This window comes from Ursus arctos, unplaced genomic scaffold (assembly GCF_023065955.2).
Source record: "Ursus arctos isolate Adak ecotype North America unplaced genomic scaffold, UrsArc2.0 scaffold_14, whole genome shotgun sequence".
In the NCBI taxonomy this organism is placed as follows: Eukaryota; Metazoa; Chordata; class Mammalia; order Carnivora; family Ursidae; genus Ursus; species Ursus arctos.
In genome coordinates, this window is record NW_026622808.1 from 42,051,682 (window position 1) to 42,071,460 (window position 19,779).

The window sequence follows — 19,779 nt, forward strand, 5'->3', positions numbered from 1 at the left end:
TGGAGTGAACCTAGTCTAGTGAGGGAGGCTGGGCTGGGGGTTCATGATGGCAGGGGTGGGGTACCCTCACAGGGATGGGGGTCAGTGTAGAGTGCTTTACAAAGTAGTCCCCACTCCAAGACTTTCAGAGAGAACTCTGGGAAGAATCACTAGCCTAAGATCCACTGTGCTGGTGGGAATCAGCAGTTCTACTTCTAATACGTTGGGTGGGAGAAAGGGTAAGAGTCACTGATACACGAAGAGATAATCAGTAGAGAGCTATGCAATTAGGGAAGATAGTAATGGGAGAAGGTCAAAGAAAAGCAGAAAGGTTAGACGTAGGGAAACTCCATACTTAGAAACTAGAAAGAAGATAAAGGGAAATGAAGTGCAGGGAGGGGGGAGTAAGCAGAGGTGTGGGTGGGAGGGTATTAATAAGAATATTCTAAAATAAATCCTTGTTTCTTATAATGGAAGAAGGCTTTAAAATGTAAAACTACCTGTTTCAAAAGAAAATTTTCATACAACAGGTAAATCCTTACCTAGATTAATATAGAAAATGAAAAAGCTGGTTTCCATTTAGTATGTAATATGTGGAACACTGTAATCTCTTATATTTTGGGTAAAAGACCACATAGGCTATTGCAAGGAGATTTATAAACATATAAAACTTCTTTCAAATCAACTGTTTCCAATAGTTTAGAGTTAAAATGGGTACTTGTTACTTGTATAATGAAAACTTGTTTCTAGTTCTTAAGCCAACTAAGGCCATCACAATATTGAAATGCTTTAAATTAAACATTAGCAAAAGAGCAATTAATGAAAAGCCCAATAACCTTTTATCACTATTCAAAAAAAATCATTTTCACCAAGTTTTATCTATCCAGTAATGTTGAACTTAACCTGAACCCTGTGTTCCCAGGAAATAACCAAGGTCAAGAAATTCTAACCCTTTTGTGTTTTGGGAAACATCCCAAAGTACAAGGACCAATCTGCCCTTGGATATTCTGAGACCCACATCCACCCTTCCTCATAACACTCTTATTTCATAAAACCTCAAAATTTTTACCTCATCTTTTTTTTTTTTTTTTTTTTTTAAGATTTCATTCATTTATTTTTTTGACACAGAGAGAGACAGTCAGCAAGAGAGGGAACACAAGAGAGGGAGTGGGAGAGGAAGAAGCAGGCTCGCAGCGGAGCAGGGAGCCCAATGCGGGGCTCGATTCCAGGACCCTGGAATCATGACCTGAGCCAAAGGCAGATGCTTAATGACTGAGCCACCCAGGCACCCCTTACCTCATCTTTGACAACAGTTGCATAGGAAACATGCCACTATAAGTGCTACAATTGACATAAACTGTCCTCTGTTGTTGGACATTTAGGATGTTTCCAATTTTTTACAACTACAAACAAAACTACACCAGCCATCTTTGTACAAACAACCAGCCAACCTCAACTCTTCTCCTCCTTCTCTGAGACTTTGCTCATGAGTGAGCATTCCTCCTGTTGTAAGAGACTGGATAAAATCATCTCTTTAATGGTCTAGTACATCTTGTCTTTGACATATTCAGCTTTTAAGAGGTTTCCAGAAAAATAAAGCAGGAAATAAATGAGACCATATCACAAATACTTGCTCCATGCTCTTTTTCAGAAAACATATAAATGCAAAACAAAAAATTTCACAAAGGGTATTTAATATCAATTGGTAAGGCTGGTGAAAGGACTCCAAGAAAGGAAACAAGATTCCATGAACAATCTCACTTTGCCTGAAGATAAATTAGTACAACTGAAAAATATTTCAAATTTCTTATTTGAATGACAAGGAAAATAATATTAAGGAAGAAAGCTGGACTCGCTACAAGAGGGAAACACTCCCAATTTAGCAAACCACGCAGGTAGCATGGGGCATTTCACAAGGGCGAAAATGTTTGACCAATTGTAGCAATGTGAGAAGAGAGAAAATCACAGCTTTGGCAAAGGAACAAAGTCCTAACCACGAGGATGACTTAAAGACACAGGCTTCAGGCCCGTGTGGGATTCAGAAACGACCTAGTACCAAATTTCAGCAGGTTCATGAATCACAAATCCTAGGCACAATTCAGTGGGGCAACTCTACTTGATGTTTCAAACTTGTGATTTTCTACAAGTTTATTTTGTTTGGGAGTAAAATCATTAAATACATCACATTTTATTTCTACACTTCTGTAGGACTACTTGCATAAATGCCCAAATCTGGGGGGGGGGGTTGGACGGGGTGGAAGATTCTAACCACCGGTCATTTTAGGTTTTGCATTAGTGAAACCATGCTGCAACTCCAAGGCGGAAAATTTACAGCGGAAGCAGCTCCACTTGGTAACGAAACTGCCCTAATTGGGACTATGAATTAGCAACCTATTTCCTGAGCACCGCAACAAATGAGGCATACACTTTATCTCATTTAAATCTTGGAAAACTCTTCAAGGTTCCATTTGACAGATGCAAAGTGAGACTCGAAAAGGCTTTATTGTGTGCCTAGGATAACAAAGTTGGTGGAAAGTGGTAAACAGTGATTATTGAGGAAGGATTCAACATGTAGCAGTGTTAGAGTCAACGACATTCAATTTTGTATGAGACCAACAGAATATAGCCAAATAAAAGTATTTAATGTGACCAGTTTAATGAGTTCAAAACAATGATTAGTAATTAACACATCAATCTTCTGAATGTCAATGGATAGCTCTAAACTGCTGGGGAAAAATTTTTTTTTTAAATAGTGCTGGAGCTTGCTTGCAAAGTTTCTTCTCTGGAGTTGATTAAATATTCCCTCCAAAATCTTGTTTACATTATTAATTTGCTCAGTAACCCCTGTCTTCAGAGAAGTGTAAATTTCCACCTGGTTCCTGAAGAGTTAGCACATATTTTTAATTAAAACGGTCTTGAATAAATTGAGTTGTTTTTCTTACAGCTGTAATACTAACAGTATTAACTCCAAATAAGACAGAAGGTTAAAAAAAAAAACAGGGTACATTAAAAGTATGCACATATAGGGGACTTGAACACTGAAAGATTTATCGACATAGAATGATCTGACTCCAAATTATGAAAAGGGGACAGTGAGTCATTTCTATAGTTTTCATGAATGATTCACAACAGTAAAGAATGTAAAGATGTGTCAAAAGTTTACAAGTTCAAAGTACAAACTGAATGCTTCCTTTAGGAAAAGCTAAGACAAAATTAAACACCATGAGAAGGACTTTGACACTTTTCTCTCTTATGATCTAAATGACAGTAACAGAGTTATGTGCATAATGATACAATTATATGCTGTCATGAACAGTTCAATTATTATATGCCCAAGCAGTTTTTTTTTCTTAAAAAAAAAAATCAAGTGCCCTAAAGAACTTCCACAACTGAATGCTTCTAACCTAACTTTGCCATTCTTTCACTATATTCACTTTTCTATGGACACAGAGGAGTGGTCTGTCACTTAAAATGATGCTATTAAAATTCTCTCACTTTTTGTTTAAGCTCTTAAAGGCTAGGCAGCATTTTTGTCAGTATCCACCATGCAGAGAGGCTGAACTCATTCGTTCTTTCTACCGCTTAAATGCCTCCTTCATGCCAGGTACCAGACTAGGATATGAGACATACACAGGAGGCCATGGGATCTTACCGGCAAATAAGGAGACTGGAAACAAGCAGGAAACCAGACAACAGAGAGGCAGCTTTGGGTCAGTGGTGTCCATGCACTCAGACTGCACAGTCAGCCCTGGTTTAAATCTTAGATGTGACTTTAGGTACATCACTCAAGGTCTCTAACTCAACCTCTTCCTCATCTGAAAAATGGAAGCAATGAAAATCCCTACCTCGCAGATTTGTGAGGATTAAATGAGAGGATGCAATGCTTTTCATCTAATTCCATGGCACATAGTATATGCTCAATGAATATTAGCTGCCATAAGGATGCTAATTATATTATTATTACTTTTTGCATTATAACAAGTGCCATGAAGAGCTATGTAAAGGAGGCTAATAAGAGCACCAGGAAGAGCAATCAATCTCCCTGGAGTAGCTCAGTATGAACAGACGGACTACGGAGGACAGCATGCCAAGTTATGAGCCTTCGATATCTAGGAGGAAAAAATAAATAAATAAACTGAGTGTTGTTCAAGATGAACTCTCAGAGAAGATGTCGTGCTCGTTTAAATGACTATTTCATCTTAAGAAAGCAGTCTTCTGCTACTGATCAAACCAGAACCCTGGCCATGTTGACGATAATTATCATAAGTTCATTTGCTGCATCACATCTTGGCATGTGAACGCTCATTTGTTACAATTATCCCTTCAGTTTGACATGGAGAGAAAGCAACCATAAAGCAACTTCTATTACCCTGGAAAGCTCCCCCAAATAATTAAAATTCTGAAGCACTCCTCAAGCTGAAAGCGGATCAGCCCCTCACTGAGGGCACGTTCTATTAAATAAGCAGGCTCGTGTTTGTTGTTCTTGCAACCCAAGTCCTTGAGCTCACAAATCCCACAGCACCAAAAGTCATTATTTTTTACCTAATTTAATTTTTTAAGTCCCAAATCTATCTTCGGGGGGAAAAAAAAGGCCGCCATTTCTTACACACATCTTGGGCCCTTTCTAGGTACTCGTTATTGAGCTAAGCTTGTAACACACATGATCTCACCTTCCATAGTTTGCCAGGGTGATGCTACTATTACTCAGAGTTTTATTTTTTTATTTTTATTTTTTAAGATTTTATTTATTTATTCAACAGAGATAGAGACAGCCAGCGAGAGAGGGAACACAAGCAGGGGGAGTGGGAGAGGAAGAAGCAGGCTCCTAGCCGAAGAGCCTGATGTGGGGCTCGATCCCAGATCGCCGGGATCACGCCCTGAGCTGAAGGCAGACGCTTAACCGCTGTACCACCCAGGCGCCCCTATTACTCAGAGTTTTAAAGGAAACGGAGGCACAGCAAGGTTCAAATCCTCACCCAAGTTAGCTCAGACGTAGAGCTATGATTTGAACCCAATTTTCAAGTTGATGTCCATATCCACTATATTATAGTATATGCACCTTGAGAATATATTTTCTTTTCTTTTTAAAAGCAATACTTATATTCCAAATGTAAATGAAGTTTTACATTTACACTGATGGTGGGGGTGAGGTGTCAGGCGAGGATGGGGGGTAAATAGGTGGGAACAGAAAAAGGAAGGTAAGTGACTCAGCCACTGTGGGGAGATACTTAATTAGAATTCACATAGGCTCCAACTCAGATTAGGTTTTCATGGAGATCAGAGAGGTTCTCTTTTTTACCAAAGACTAAACTCTATTTTAAGTCAGGGTCTTAGACAACAAGTGCCACTCACTTCCTATCAGACTTTGAGGACTGTTTCCCCCCCCCCCCCCATTACTGAGCTTCAGACCTGCCATCTTCTCGTGAGCCTTTACAAGGTGACAGTCTACTCCTCCTCATGAAATAGGATGAAAGCAACTTATCTACATGCAAGTCTCTAGAACCAACAAGTGAACCAATTACAAATGAAGACAGTCTTGTTGTAAGCATTAATTAAAATGAGGTAACATTTTGCTTAATCAGTGCAGTGCCAGGCACACAGTAGGCATTCAATATATATTTTCTCCATTACTAATAACTTTTATGGGTATTATCATGATTCCTTGAAAGAGTCCTTTAACTCATACAGGAGCAATATCCTATACCAGATGCCCTTCTCTCAAGATTACGCAACCTAAACAATGAATCATGGAACACTACATCAAAAACTAATGATATACTAGATGCTGACTAACATAATAAATTATTTTTAAAAAGATTATGCAACCTAATAGAAATAATTAAAACAAATGATTAGCTTTCACAAATAGGAGGAATCCTGCAAATGACTACTCTGTTTGACTTGTAACAGCCACATGCTCGACTGGAGGAAAATTTATTTTGATAAATGTTTGTCAATAGAGGAAAATGGGCTAGAATAAGGCTGGCATCAGAAAAAGGAAATTCATAAAGAGGAAAACAATAATTTTATTTTAAAGGATCAAAATCCATTTTTAAGCAAACCAGCTTACCAAAAGCAGCTTAAGTTAAATACCACTAACAACCAGGTAAACTGAGTCCAGCAGTGGTTGGACTCTCATGCAATGAAATGATTAATTTAACTAGTCAATTAATCCAAAAGACATCCAGTCCTTGTGCATGAAGACCGTGGCCATGAGCCAGACTAAGAGAAAGAGGGCCACCAGACTCAATTAATTCACATTTGATCAGATGCCCTGGATAATGATGGCTCACAGCTAGATTTGTACAGCACAAAACACACAGAGTTGCATTTAAATATTAATAAGTATAAATATTTGAAAAAGTGTATCTTTTTTTACTTATCACATAGCCCAGGGGGAAAAAAGTTTGCATAATTCCAGGATACTTCAAACGAGGGAGGCTCCCAGTCTTCATTGAAGTTCAAGAGCATTTACTTCACACCTACTCTGTCACACTCACCCCTGCCTGCCTCCCAAGACCAGACCTGACTTGCTACTTATCTTTTGTGCTGCCTTTAGACACAGCTATCAGTTTTGCTAAGTCGCACTGTGGGGGACACTACGTCCCTTCTTAAAGACAACACGAATTATGGAACTAACCTACTTAATCTCTTGCCCCAAAGATTTCAGTGTTTAACTCACCTTCCCCATAATTCACTGAATGCAGCAATTAAATTAATGGCCTCAGAGGCAGCATGGAATCCTTTAAGCCCCTATGGGCTTGTTCCTTTGATTAGACCAGATCAAGGAAGCTGCAGCTATTTGCAGGCAGATTAGAGGGGCTCCCTTTTTTTATTGCCATCAGAGCTGAAGACTGAAAGGTCAGGTGTGTTGACATCTTACTCATCTCCATCTGTGACAGTTTACATTGAGGTTATTCTTAAAGAAGGTTTTTAATACAGTAAGAGGACCAAATGGATCAGGAGGCATGAAAGCGCTGTCACACATTTCAGGCAAAGGTACCAAGTGGATTTATGCCTATCTGCTTCCTCAACATACCCTGAGTGCCACCTCCAGGTGCCAATAATGGATGCAGGAAATCAGCGAGCCAATGCTCTGTGAGATAGGATGGGGGCCTTTGGGGCCATACAACATTTCATGATGCTCTTCGTGGTTTGGGGACTATGTTGCATTTTATTACATTTTAACCTTGGGTGGAAAGAAAAACACTTATTATGTGTTCATCAGTCATTCCCAAATCGAGCTCAATCAAAATCGCTTGACTTTTTTTTATATTAAAAAACAAAAAAACAAAACAAAGTTGAAAACCAGCTTCTCAAGTCTCACCCCAGAGCTAAGTATCTCTTGGGGATGGGGCCCAGGAATCTCTAGTTTCCAAGAGCCCCCAGGGGGTTCTAGTAAAGATCCAGCTCAAGGACTCACTGGTACATGTCACAATGCCAAAGTATAGGAAAGTTTACCTGAAAAGAATAAATAACAATGCTCAGTGAGGTTAAACAATGAGTAGGTTGGGATAGGCAGGCTGCCTGGGATTAAAATCTCCTTTGCCCACAGCAAGTACAGTATACAAATTATTAAATCTCTCTGGGTCTCATTTTCCCTCACATTTAAAATGGAGTTAATACCACCTACCACAGGTACCTCTACGGAAAGCACTTAGCATGGGCCACAACTATATTAAGCTAACCAAAACTATGAGTGAGATTTATTTTTTAACCAGATCCCAGACATTCTAGAAAACAAAGCTCATAGTAGCATAGTAAATGAATTTTTCCACAAAACAGAATAGTCTTTTTCCTCTCATTTAGTTCTTTACACTTACTACTATACTTCCTGTGGGATAGGCTGAACATAATGACTAAATTCTAATTTAAATCTGCATTACTTAATAATTTACTTAATTCAAAGGCACCATCAATTCACTAATAGCTTTGTTGGAATTAAAGGAAAACCAGTATGTGATGATTGTAAACTGCATCCCAATTTCAGAAATGTTAAAATGTACTGGAGTGAAGTAGGACAGGAGAGTCCGATGCTGTCAAGCACCCAGGAAATTCAGTATTAACAAGCCTACAAGTCCCCAGTCACACATAAAGTTCCCCCGAGCTGTCATCAGCAGAACTAGAGTCCTACAAGATATTCTAGAGTCAAATCATCTGGAAATCACTGCCTATCATTGCACTCCTTCCAACACCCTCTTTTCATAGATTCATGATGCATATTCACATATTAAAACATCTGAAGGTTGAGAAGTCTTCCAACAGATATGCCAGTTGAACTTGCCTTGAACTTTTCTACTGACCCTTTGGGGAATGAACTTTCTCAGTACACATTTTGAGAAATGTTAAAATAAAGCCAAATCTCTTGGCTATAGTAATTATGAATATCTCTGTCCAAATATCTTGTCTTGTCAGAGTACAAGGCCTACAGGGAAAGAGGTCCCATGTCTTTAGACTAACCACAGGATTCATAGCTTCCTTCCAAGGATAATAAGACCCTTTCTTGTTATTTATTAGATGGTAAAAAATGAACCATGAGAAAACAGGGAAAGCCATTACTTTTTCTGAGCAACCTTATAAGTTGAGAACATTATTGAGCATTTATATTGCATGATAATTTGACAAAAAGACATTTTTACGGTTTTTAATTATCCCAATGATAAGATTAAAAATACAGGAACTGTTTATTCAGATTCATCTTGGTAAAATAACTACGTTCAATAAACACAGAATACAGACAGCTTTAATTTTACATGTGGGCCAGGAGGATCCGTTTCTCCCAAAACATGTACCATCCCATATGTGCTGTGATTTACAATCCCCAAAGCATTAAAGTTTGAATTGTGAGTCTTCTGTTTAGGATTCATTGGAATTCTGATCCTATAGTCACACTAAAATAGATGAAGCCTAAAAGAAAATTCTCCACATTTTAAAGCCAGATGGCCTATATAAGCTAAATATTTTTTCATTGCTTGTTCAGAAGAAAATTCACGTTGGAAGTAGTGAATTAATTTAAGTAGACATGAATTTAAGGGATCCTTAGTCATCAGTCCCAAACTTAGGGCTCTATTTAAAGAAAATGTATTTTTTAATTAAGTTTAAAAAATAACAAAAAAAGAATATATATAACAACCCTGGCATAGAAAACTTTTCTTTCAAAAAAATCCCCTAAAGAAAAAAAGGAAAAAAAAAAAAAAACTAAACTAAAACAATTCTCCATCCCGCAGTGTGACCAAATTTTTTTTCTTCAAATTGAAAAATAGATCTTTATTTGAACTATTTCTGGAATCACAAAAAAGGTCTGATTATTTCAAATTGCCTGGTAGTAAATATGTTATTGAAGAGTGAGCCTTAATCACGATTTTCCTTTTGATTAAAAAACAACAAATATCCAATTCTACCATTTCTTTTTCTCTTTTTTAAAATAGATTTATTTAAAGAGAGAGCGAGTACAGATGCATGTGAATGGGGAGAGGGGCAGAGGGAGAGGGAGGGAGAGACTCCCCAAGCAGACTCTCCACTGAGCATGGATCCTGACACAGGCCTCAATATCCCAGGACCCTGAGATCAGGACCTGAGCTGAAATCAAGAGTTGGAAGCCTAACTGCCTGAGCCATCCTGATGTCCTCAGTTCTCCCATTTCTAGTCTTAGACTGATAGAAACCCAGCACTTGGACTGTATTATGCAACATTCTTACACATTCTACACTTATACTTCTCTTCTATTCATACAAATATATATAGATATACATGGAAGACTCCCCAGCAGTTCTGGGAGACATTACCATACTGAATGGTATAGTTAAATGAAATCAAGAAACTAATTAAAAGGATAGCAACATTCTTCTCTCCATCATATTTAACATCTCTGTTCTTTAAAATGAAAGGAGGCAGCTATACAGCAGCCTTAAAAATGCCAAATAGTGGGATCTTCTCTCTAGCACTCTAAGAACTGTTCAGAGTTCTTCAAAGCATAGTTGACTCCTGAACAACATGACGATTAGGGGCACTGATTGCCCAGGGCAATCAAAATTCCATGTGCAACTTTTGACTCCCAAAAACCTCACTTCTAATAGCCTACTATTGACCGGAAGCCTTACCTGAAACCTAAAGTCAATTAACACAAATTTTGCATATGTATTATCTACTGTATTCTTACAATAAAGGAAGCTAGAGAATAGGCAGTGTTAAGAAAATCATGAGAAAAAATACATTTACAGGCCTGTATTGAATTTACTGAAAAAAACTCCATATATAGGGGCACCTGGCTGGCTCCATCAGTAAAGCACGAGGCTTTTGATGTCAGGGTTGAGAGTTTGAGCCCCACATTGGATGTAGATATTACTTAAAAAATAAAGTCTTAAAAAAAATCCATGTATAAGTGGACACGTAGAGTTCAAACCCATGTTGTTCAAAGGTCAACTGTATTCCCTACTTGGGATAAAAAGGTTGGAGGCTTTATTCTTCTGCACATTACCTGCATATTGGTCCACTAGGCATTCAAAGTCAGTTTCTCAGCAAACAGCCGTAGAAAACAGATCACTATTTTGTTTAAGGCAAAGGTCTTCAAAGGCGGTCAGAGGCAGGCTGAGGATGGGAAGCCCCAAACAAGCCAAGCTCTGTCCTAACTAGAGCACCTTACTGGAATCAGTTTGATAAACTGAGTTTCCATGCAAGATTATAAATAACTTTCAAAAAAAAAAAGAAATGTGCAGTTTAAAATAAAAATCTGAAAACCACTAGTTTCATGGAAGTGGGACACACATGCAAGATAAGCCTCACCCCTGCATCAGTGTCAGGATCCTGGGTCAGATGAGCCATTTCCTGAGACAGTCCTTGTACCCAAAGGCCCAGAGCAAAGTTCCACATTATAGAAAGTGTCCCGACTGCCAGGGAAGAACTAGCAACCTCTGTGTGCCAGGAGCACATCTCTAAATCCTATCACAGACTTGAGTACTGATTCAAACAGAGGTTGAAGCATTCACAGCCCGCCTAACACAGGGCCGGCCCGCAGTAAACACACACACTGAAGGGGTGCCTATGATGGGCCAGGCATCGTGCCAGGAGCAGAAGGACGGTGTTGAACACAAACAGCACAGCCCCTGCCACCTAGAGGTCAAGTCTAATGGAAAAATGGTCATTAATCAAAAATTAAAAAGAAGTGCCACATAACGAGCCCCTTCTGGGCACCAGGCACTGTTCTAACATCAGCTCATCTAATTGTCACCATACCTCTAAGAATGAGGTGTTGTGACATCTCCACATCACAGAAGAGGCACTGAGGCACAGAGAGCTCACGGGACTGCTAAGAGGCCAAGTTTGGTTTGAGGTGCAGTTGAATGGCTTGAAATTTCAGGCTTTCAATCATCAGACCCTCTCCCCTCCCACACATTGTCATCAAACACCCAACGTACAGCTGAGGCAGGCCCTCAAAGAACAGACACGGCTGCTAAAAGTCTGTGATCTCCTCGGGGTTTGACCTAGGCAGGGAGAACGGACCACCACTGCAGAAATGACATCTGAGCTGAGAGCTTAAGGAATGATGAGAAAAGGGAAGAGGCCAAAGCACCTGCAAAGGACCTGGGGGGGTGGGGGAAAGGGCCTGGTGGGCACAAGGACTAACACCCAGCCCATCAGACAGAGAGCACAGAGAGCTGGCGAGCGCTGGGGACAGTGGTGGCAGGAGATAAGAGGTGAGAGGCATGTCAGAACTGTGCTGAACAGGGCCCTGCAGACCACTGGAAGCAGACTACTAGGAAATCACTGCAGGGAGGTCCCTCAGAGGAACAGGTGTTTCAAAAGTCCCCCCTGGATGCATCCACACACGAACCATGAGAAGCTTCTGACCCTGTCAGGACTGACACAGCACAATCTTCCCCCACAGACTGACCAAGACAAAACCAACCCTGCTCTGGATCATTCTGTACGTTCCTGAAGCATGCCTGCAGCCCACTGTGGACCAACCACCTGAGCACTGTGTGGGGAGGGGGTGGTGTGTAACCACTGCAGCTAATCTCTCCCTGAGCTTCATCAGCGGGACAATACATCATCTCCTCAGACTTCAGCATGGAAGGACAAAGTTCAGAATACCAACATTTAAAAATGATGCTATTCTCCCCAAAATCTTTTCTTCATTTTGTGGGTGGTACATACTCACATTACTGAGTACCATGGGACATTTGTTCACACTTAAAAGTATTTAGGTGTTATTTCATGTAAATGTTGAGAAGAAAAAAAAAAACACCTTGTTTTTCTTATCTCTTGGGAATCAGGTTTAGTTCCAAAAAAAAAAAAAATCTCCAAATTGACAGAAAATGATGTATCTGTACTTATTTTGGTATATATGGATTTTTTTTTTAAGATTTTATTTATTTATTTGACAGAGAGCACAAGCAGGGGGGAGCAGCAGAGGGAGAGGGAGAAGCTGGCTCCCCACCAAGCACAGAGCCTGTTGTGGGGCTCAATCCCAGGACCCTGAGATCATGACCTGAGCTGGAGGCAGATGCTTAACCGACTGAGCCACCCAGGCATCCCTTGGTGTATGTGGCTTTAATTACCTAAGACTTACCACTGAACCCTGACCAAGGGCAGAACTTTGTGGAACTCAGTCTTTCAATCAGAAGTACTGGCCCTAAAAACTGTAATTCTACCAATAGTGATTCAATACACATCACTCTGCTCTCCCCACCATCCTTTCCTCTATTCCTCCTTTACCGAAGAGACGTAGGAAAAGTCTTACTAAATCCAACATTTCTCAGGGGGAAATAAAGCATAAAATCTTGAATCCTAATAACCATGATCTTGCAAAGCCATCCAGCCAGGAGAGATTACAGCATGTCCAGAGGGATGGCATGGTTATGGACATGGCTTTAACCCAAAGCACACAGACTCTGCCAAAGCTCTGGCTTTGAGCAGTTGACCCTTCTGGGCTTCAGCATCCACATCTGTAAAACACATAATGTAATGATATCGACCTTACACTTAGGGTAAGATTAAATATTTAGCACAGGATCTAGCACAAAAAAGCGGTGTGAGAGGGGTTTTTAATTTTTTTTACTATTTTCCACAAATCAGTGTAACTTTACCTAAGAAAATAATATCCACATTGGGTTGGACTCATGTCCCTTCTAGCAAGACTGTTGCAAAAAGAGATGTCAGAAGTTTCTTTTGTGGGAGATCATATTATTAGCCCTTTATCTACAGAGTGTGGGTGTGTCACCAGACATATTAACTTCCCCCGAAATCCTTTGAAAGTGTAGAAAGAAACGGACGTCAAACTACCTACTTAATACCCAACACCATGGCAGAACTCAGCCTACTAAAAGGTCCTCTTGTCTCTTGCTCAAAAAAGCATGACCCGAGGAGAAGAAATCTTTACTGGTTCCCTGAATTTTTTTTTTTTTTAAAGTAGGCTCCATGCTCAATGTGGGGCTTGAACTCACGACTCCGACCCTGGGATCAAGAGTCATATGCTACATTCCCAACATGACTTTAAAGGCTCAGGTTAAGTCCATGCCATCAAATCTTCCCCTATCATAAAAAAGTGTGGGCAGGGGGAGGGAGGCAGAGGGGGAGAGAGATCCCAAGCAGACTCCATGCTCAGTGTAGAGCCCAGCACAAGGTTCGATCTCACAACCCTGAGATCCCGACCTGAGCCGAAACCAAGGGTTGGACGCTTAACCCACTGAGCCACCCAGGTGCCCCAAGAAGAGCCATGTTTTAAATAAAGGGGATAGTTTGGGATTAATCTTATTTTTATTAACTTACTAAACTAATTTTATACCAAGATGGTATTGTAAGACTTCCCCTTTTAAACAAGTCCTTCTTAGGCCCATTTATTTCTTCAAACCAAATTCCCACTCTTTCCATGCTACAAAGTTTTATAAAATGCTCTGCTTTAAAAGCAGTCTAGTCTTTGCTGCCTTTCAACTATACGTTCTTTGTTTTTCACAGAGAACAGAAAACCATTGATAATCCCTCAAGAAACTTCTGACAGGATAGGAAAATGCCTGATGCGTCCAAAAGCCCCCAATCCCCAAGGCATAGAAGCAAGAGAAGTTGGGGGGGGGGAATTTAAATACCAGTAATTATCATATCTCAAATTGCAAGAAAAACAAATGCCTCAAATACCATTATTCATTTAAGTTTTCTGACAACCCGACATTTATCTCCTTTGGTCTTATATTATAGAAATGTCTCTTATTATATTCATTTTACAGAGACTGAGTACTTTTAATACTAATGAGATGCATGTTCCAGAGTTGATCCTTTTCTTAAAAAAAAAAAAAAGTTGAAAAAGCTAAAGCTATTATGTTGATTGCACACCAAAGTATGTTACAGTAAATGATGCAAAGTACATTTCACAAACAGGTAAATGCACTTGAAAGTGGTACCTCTTTGCTCTCGAGGTGCTGGTCACAAGATATGCACCAAGACTAAAAAAAATCCATCCCCACACAGATAGCCAGTTTCTTTGGTAAAGTTCAATTGAAATCAAACAGTAATTAAAGCACTTAATTTGTATGAGCACTGTTCCAAGATTAACTAAAGGGCTGAGGGGAGCTGGAGGCGGGGAGATCAATTAGGAACCCATTAAAATATTATAGGAAGAGAGAGAGAGAGAGACAGCGACAACTCTGAGCTCCGGGATACAGAGTGGAAATGGAGAAGACGGGTGTGAGAGAATGAATCCAGAGAGACCCTGTGGAGAAGAATATTTCAAGGCTTGAAAAAATGCAACAGTGGGAAGACCATTAACCCATTAACCGACAGAAGAAGTGGAAGAAGTAGCAGTTTGGTGGGAATGAATTCTCCCTGGGAAACACAGAGCTGAAGGCACTCACACCTGACTCCTAACCACACAGGGAATTGTGAGTAACAACACGGGAGCCGTATCAGAGGCAGACACGTCGTTTTGGGAGATGGTTATGGAACCTTATACTCATCAGAACAGGAAAAAGTCATCTCTACCAATTCCAATGCATTTTTCTCCCTAAGCCGGCAGTGACACAATCTGGACAGGCACCGTGTCTGCTTACCCAGCACTCAAGAGAAAGGAAGGTAGACAAGGCTGACAGAGGGCCGTGAGGGTCAACCCTGACCATACCAACACCAAAGGCGAGGCTTTCTTCTGATATAGAAAGCCGAAATAATTTTCATCATTAAGCTTATTTTTATATCCAGGGGGAAATGAACATGTATTCACATTATAGCAATTTGAAAAATTCAGAATTAATGAAAAAAATAAGCCTCAGAATCTTAAATCAAGTGAATATAGCAACCTAGGATGGATGAAGCCCCAAAGAGCTTCTGTCACACTCACATGTAATAAAAAAAATAATTAAAAAAAACCCACCGGTTATGTTTATAGACCAATTTTATAGGGCTAAATTAATGAATAGTTTTGGAATGTCCTGGAAATTCCACAATGTTCATCTTTATATTACAATTTTTGCATTGATTAATGATTAAATAAGAAAATCATTAAATCATCAAAACAGTACAAGTGAGGCATGGGAGGCTCAATTTCACAGGTGCAACACTATCAACAAAATACAATTTCAATTTTTAAATAGCATTATTTAAAGAGCAAACACAGTGACTGTTACAAGAGCCAAGTTACCTGCCATTTCCCATCTCTAGAACTGGGCTCATGCTGGAAAAAAGACACTATACACTTTGATATAAACCAATCGCTTGGGGAGAAAAGGCAAATAATAATAGTAAAATAACAGAAGCAACTGAGGAGGTATTTATTGTATGCCAGGTACTGGGCCAGGGACTCTGTGTTCATTAATCTTTCAAACTTCACAGCATCTCTATCAGTTAGGTATCTTGTGATGCCCATTCAACAGATGAAGGAATTAAAGGTCAGGGAAGGTTAAGTAACTCAGTTACTTAAATATATTCCTCCTTGGCTACAATGACATATGCCAGAGGGTCTGAAAAGCCTTATCTTCCTAAGCAATCATTTATTTATGTGCAAAACAGCAAATAAACATTAAACTCAACATAAAGAGAGGATAGATTAAATACTGTGGTTACTACTTTGAAACCTAAGCTATACAGCCTCACCAGAAAAACCACACCTGCAAAGCACCCAAGGGCTGAATTGGAGAAGCAAGTGTGTGCTCAGAACGGCAACAGGCAGTGGAGGAAGTGGGTGGGCTGTATCCCGGAACCCGGGTGGTCTGTAAATCGTGACAAGGTGAAAGGTACCAGTTTTGTGGTCATTTACATACACACTTGGATACTAACTTCATGGGCTTGTCCCAAACAGCTTATCTGCCCAAAACCCCATGTTCTTCATGGGAGTATTAATGGGAGTATTAATGTCATCAGCCTCCCCGCTCTGTGGTCAGTATTATGTAGGGACGTACACCATAAGCACTTAGCATAAGAACTAGCATGCAGGGATGCCTGGGTGGCTCAGTTGGTTAAGTGTCTGCCTTTGGCTCAGGTCATGATCCTGGGTTCCCTGGATTGAGCCCCGTGTTGGGCTCCCCACCCAATGGGGAGTCTGCTTCTCCCTCTCCCTCTGCCCTTCCCCTCACTTGTGTTCTTGCTCTCAAATAAATAAAATCATATATATATATATATATATATATATATATATATATATACACACACACACACATATGCTATCATCAATTCACTCAACAGTACACCTGTCATCATTAGTATTGTTTGCAGTAGTAACCATGATCTCAAGGAGTTCATAGTGGCAGGTATAGAAAACAACAACAAAACAGAGTTATGACGTCAGTCACAGCAATCTTCAAACTCCAAGCCTCTCATTTAGGCAGTATGGCACCATTTGAAAAGTTATTTAACTTACCTTGAACTTTATTGTTCTTGGGGGTAAAGTATAAATAAAAATACTCCCCTTGCAGGAGACAGAGGAGTAGAGTCAATGTGTCAGAAGTACCATACCCTAGACCCTAGAACATAGGAAGTTCTATTACTGTTAGCAAAGGTAATTGCAGAGGGGGACTATGGTAATAGGAAGAGGGAGACGGCAGTAGGAAGAGAGCTCTTGTCTCCAAGGTCAGGCAAAAAGGAATTTTCTTTTGTAGGAAGGGGCAAACAAATCTAGAAAGACCCAGGCTTAGGGAAATGGGATGAGCATGCAGCATGACTAAACAACCAGGTAAAGGGTTTCCCTGATGTCAGCCAGTTCTCAGGAGCTATAATGCATTGCAGAGGTCAAGGATGGGGCAAAGTTCATGGGAAGGTGAGAAGCTTGGCTACAGTGTGGCCATCGATTTAAGTCAACAAGTATTTGGACAAAGGGTAGGAACATTTCAGACAAAAGAGGAGGATGTGGGAGGGGTCTGTGTCTGGCCTCAGCACAGGTACCTGAGAGGGGCACCCATTGGACTTTTGTAAGTCCTCTGGGCAAGAGTAGTCCTTTGCAAGCCTTTTTCCTGAACACAAGGGTAGCAGATTCCTTTATTTGTTGCTGTTTTCCAGGAACAAAGAGTTCAGGTAAAGATAAGCATTACCAAAGACAAAACTATGCCTATAGAGTTCAGTGTTTTTAAGGAAAGAATCTACTGTGATGCCAAATTCAAACAATCACCTTCCTTTTGTCTATAAAAGTAAGAAATATGAAGAAGGTTAAAAGAAAGTCTGTCATTAACCCATAAAGAGGGGAAAGACAATTTTAACTGCTTGAGGATTATGGATTTTTTTTTTCATTTCTTCGAATGCAACTTCATTGCTTAGGATGTTTCACACACAATCTCAAACATAACAAAAATCAGAAAAATGGCTGGTGCACAAAATGAAGACTACGAAGAGAATTGGCAAATATTTCACTCCCTTCCTGCCATTATCTACTCCTTTGCTTTGAAGAGAGATGCAGAAAGGGAAGTGGAATGTTCATGCTCGTCTTTGAGTTTGTAAGAGAGGTCTTCCATTAAATCTTCTTTGATATCGTTAGCTTATGCCTCCTGAATGTGTACAATCTTGTGAGGTGTTACCCTAACACATTATGTCATCGTTAACAGAGGTCTCTCTGCAGAGCCCAATGAGGGCAGTACTGTTAAATAGTTCATAAAAATTTTGCGATCTACAACTACTACAAAGAATAATTATTCTGATACATAGATTTCAGGCCAAAGACTAACTGATGTTTTATATCTACAATAATCAGTATAGGTAAGCAAATATAAGCATGCAGAGAATATAACCACACCTGTTTCAGGAATCAAGTAGAAGACATACTAATCATTTTTATCTCGGTGGGTAGGAGGCTCAAAGTTGGATTTAATGATCAGTCTACAACATAAAATGATTTAATCCGAACTTCCCTAACAAAAGCACAGCACAAGGGTCTTCTACTCTGTTCATGACATGAAGGAAAGGTGAATGATCTTGGTTGGGTTTGAGTTCTGTATACTCACTTCAGAAAGTTGAAATTACACACAGCACACAGAAGGACAGAGGTTCTTGGTCGGATAACAGGTTGGAATTTGGACCTCATTGTAGAAATAAAAACAGCAACAAAGTAATAACAAATAATAGTAATAACAACAATTAGAGCAACTATAAAAATTATGGCCCTGAGGTAGTGACTGCTCATGACCTACCAGGCACTGGGTGGCCACTTATTTTACTACCAAATTTAATCCTTCCAACATGCATTAATCTTCTGATCGCCATTTAGACACGAAGAAATAAGATGGAGAGTGAAGGTTACATAGCTACCGAGAATGGGAACCAGGAATTGACCCCAGTCAGTGTGAATGCACAGCCGGCACCATTCACAATAATTGGGTTTAATGACCTGGGTCCTGTCCTGGTCGATATATCAGAGAATAATCTTAGTCAACAAATTCAAGAGTAAGGGAGTCAAGCAGATTAGACTGAACTTCGTTTATTGAAAACATAGTAGGCTTTTATATGATGCTCTCACCACCAATGCATGAGGCCTAACCATGATTATCACAGTTCTTAATGCCTCTTTCAGCAAAGAAATAACATTCTATAAAAACAGTAGAATGATATCTGACAAAAGTATTAGAAAGATGATGATTATGATCATAGTTACAGAAGCAGAAACAGCAACGAGAATGCCATTAAAACCACTACCATTTATATACCAGGCCCTATACTATTACATGTAAGGCATATAAAAGGCATTACATAAAGCCTTCCTCCCTACCTTGTTACATGTTCCTTCTTTCATCCTGCAAAATGTTTTACATATAACAGGCACTCCATTTTTTTTTGGATTGGTAAATAAATGAATAAAACAATAGAGTATATTGAAGGTATAGAGAAATTATTCATAAGTCATGCTCAAAATTCCCAATGACACAGAGAATATAACCACACCACATATCAAATCCAAGCCACATGCCATGCAGTGCGCTATTGAAATAAAATGTAACTATTGTTTTGGGAATAACGCTCAGGATCCAGTAAAAGATACTGTATTAATTATATTGTTTTCCATAGAACTTTTCTAAGGTTGCCCAGGACAACAAGACTGTAGAGCATTCATGATGAAACTGTCAAAGAGGACTAGACTTGAGGGACCTTTGGGAGAAGAGAGATTTGAAAATAATGTACTGCCTGCCCATGGTGCAGACGTGCCTGTCTCTGCAAGTACGACCACATTATTGATTCTCTAAGGAAGAAAGGAAATATGACTTTGTCCCTTAACTGACATCAAAGTTATAGTGCTATGCAACAGTGCCCAAAAGCATTTGCAAATATTTTTATTCCGATACAGAACCTGAGTGTCCTAGAAGACATAAAGCTAATTGATCCAAAATGCAGGGGTCAGGAGGC

The 19,779-nt window shown here is 39.7% G+C and overlaps 1 protein-coding gene across 8 annotated transcripts in view; it reads right to left on the minus strand.

The window, feature by feature from the left end:
• FHIT (fragile histidine triad diadenosine triphosphatase) overlaps window positions 1-19,779 on the minus strand; it is a 1,391,990-nt gene that overhangs the window by 699,485 nt on the left and 672,726 nt on the right. The window lies entirely within an intron of this gene.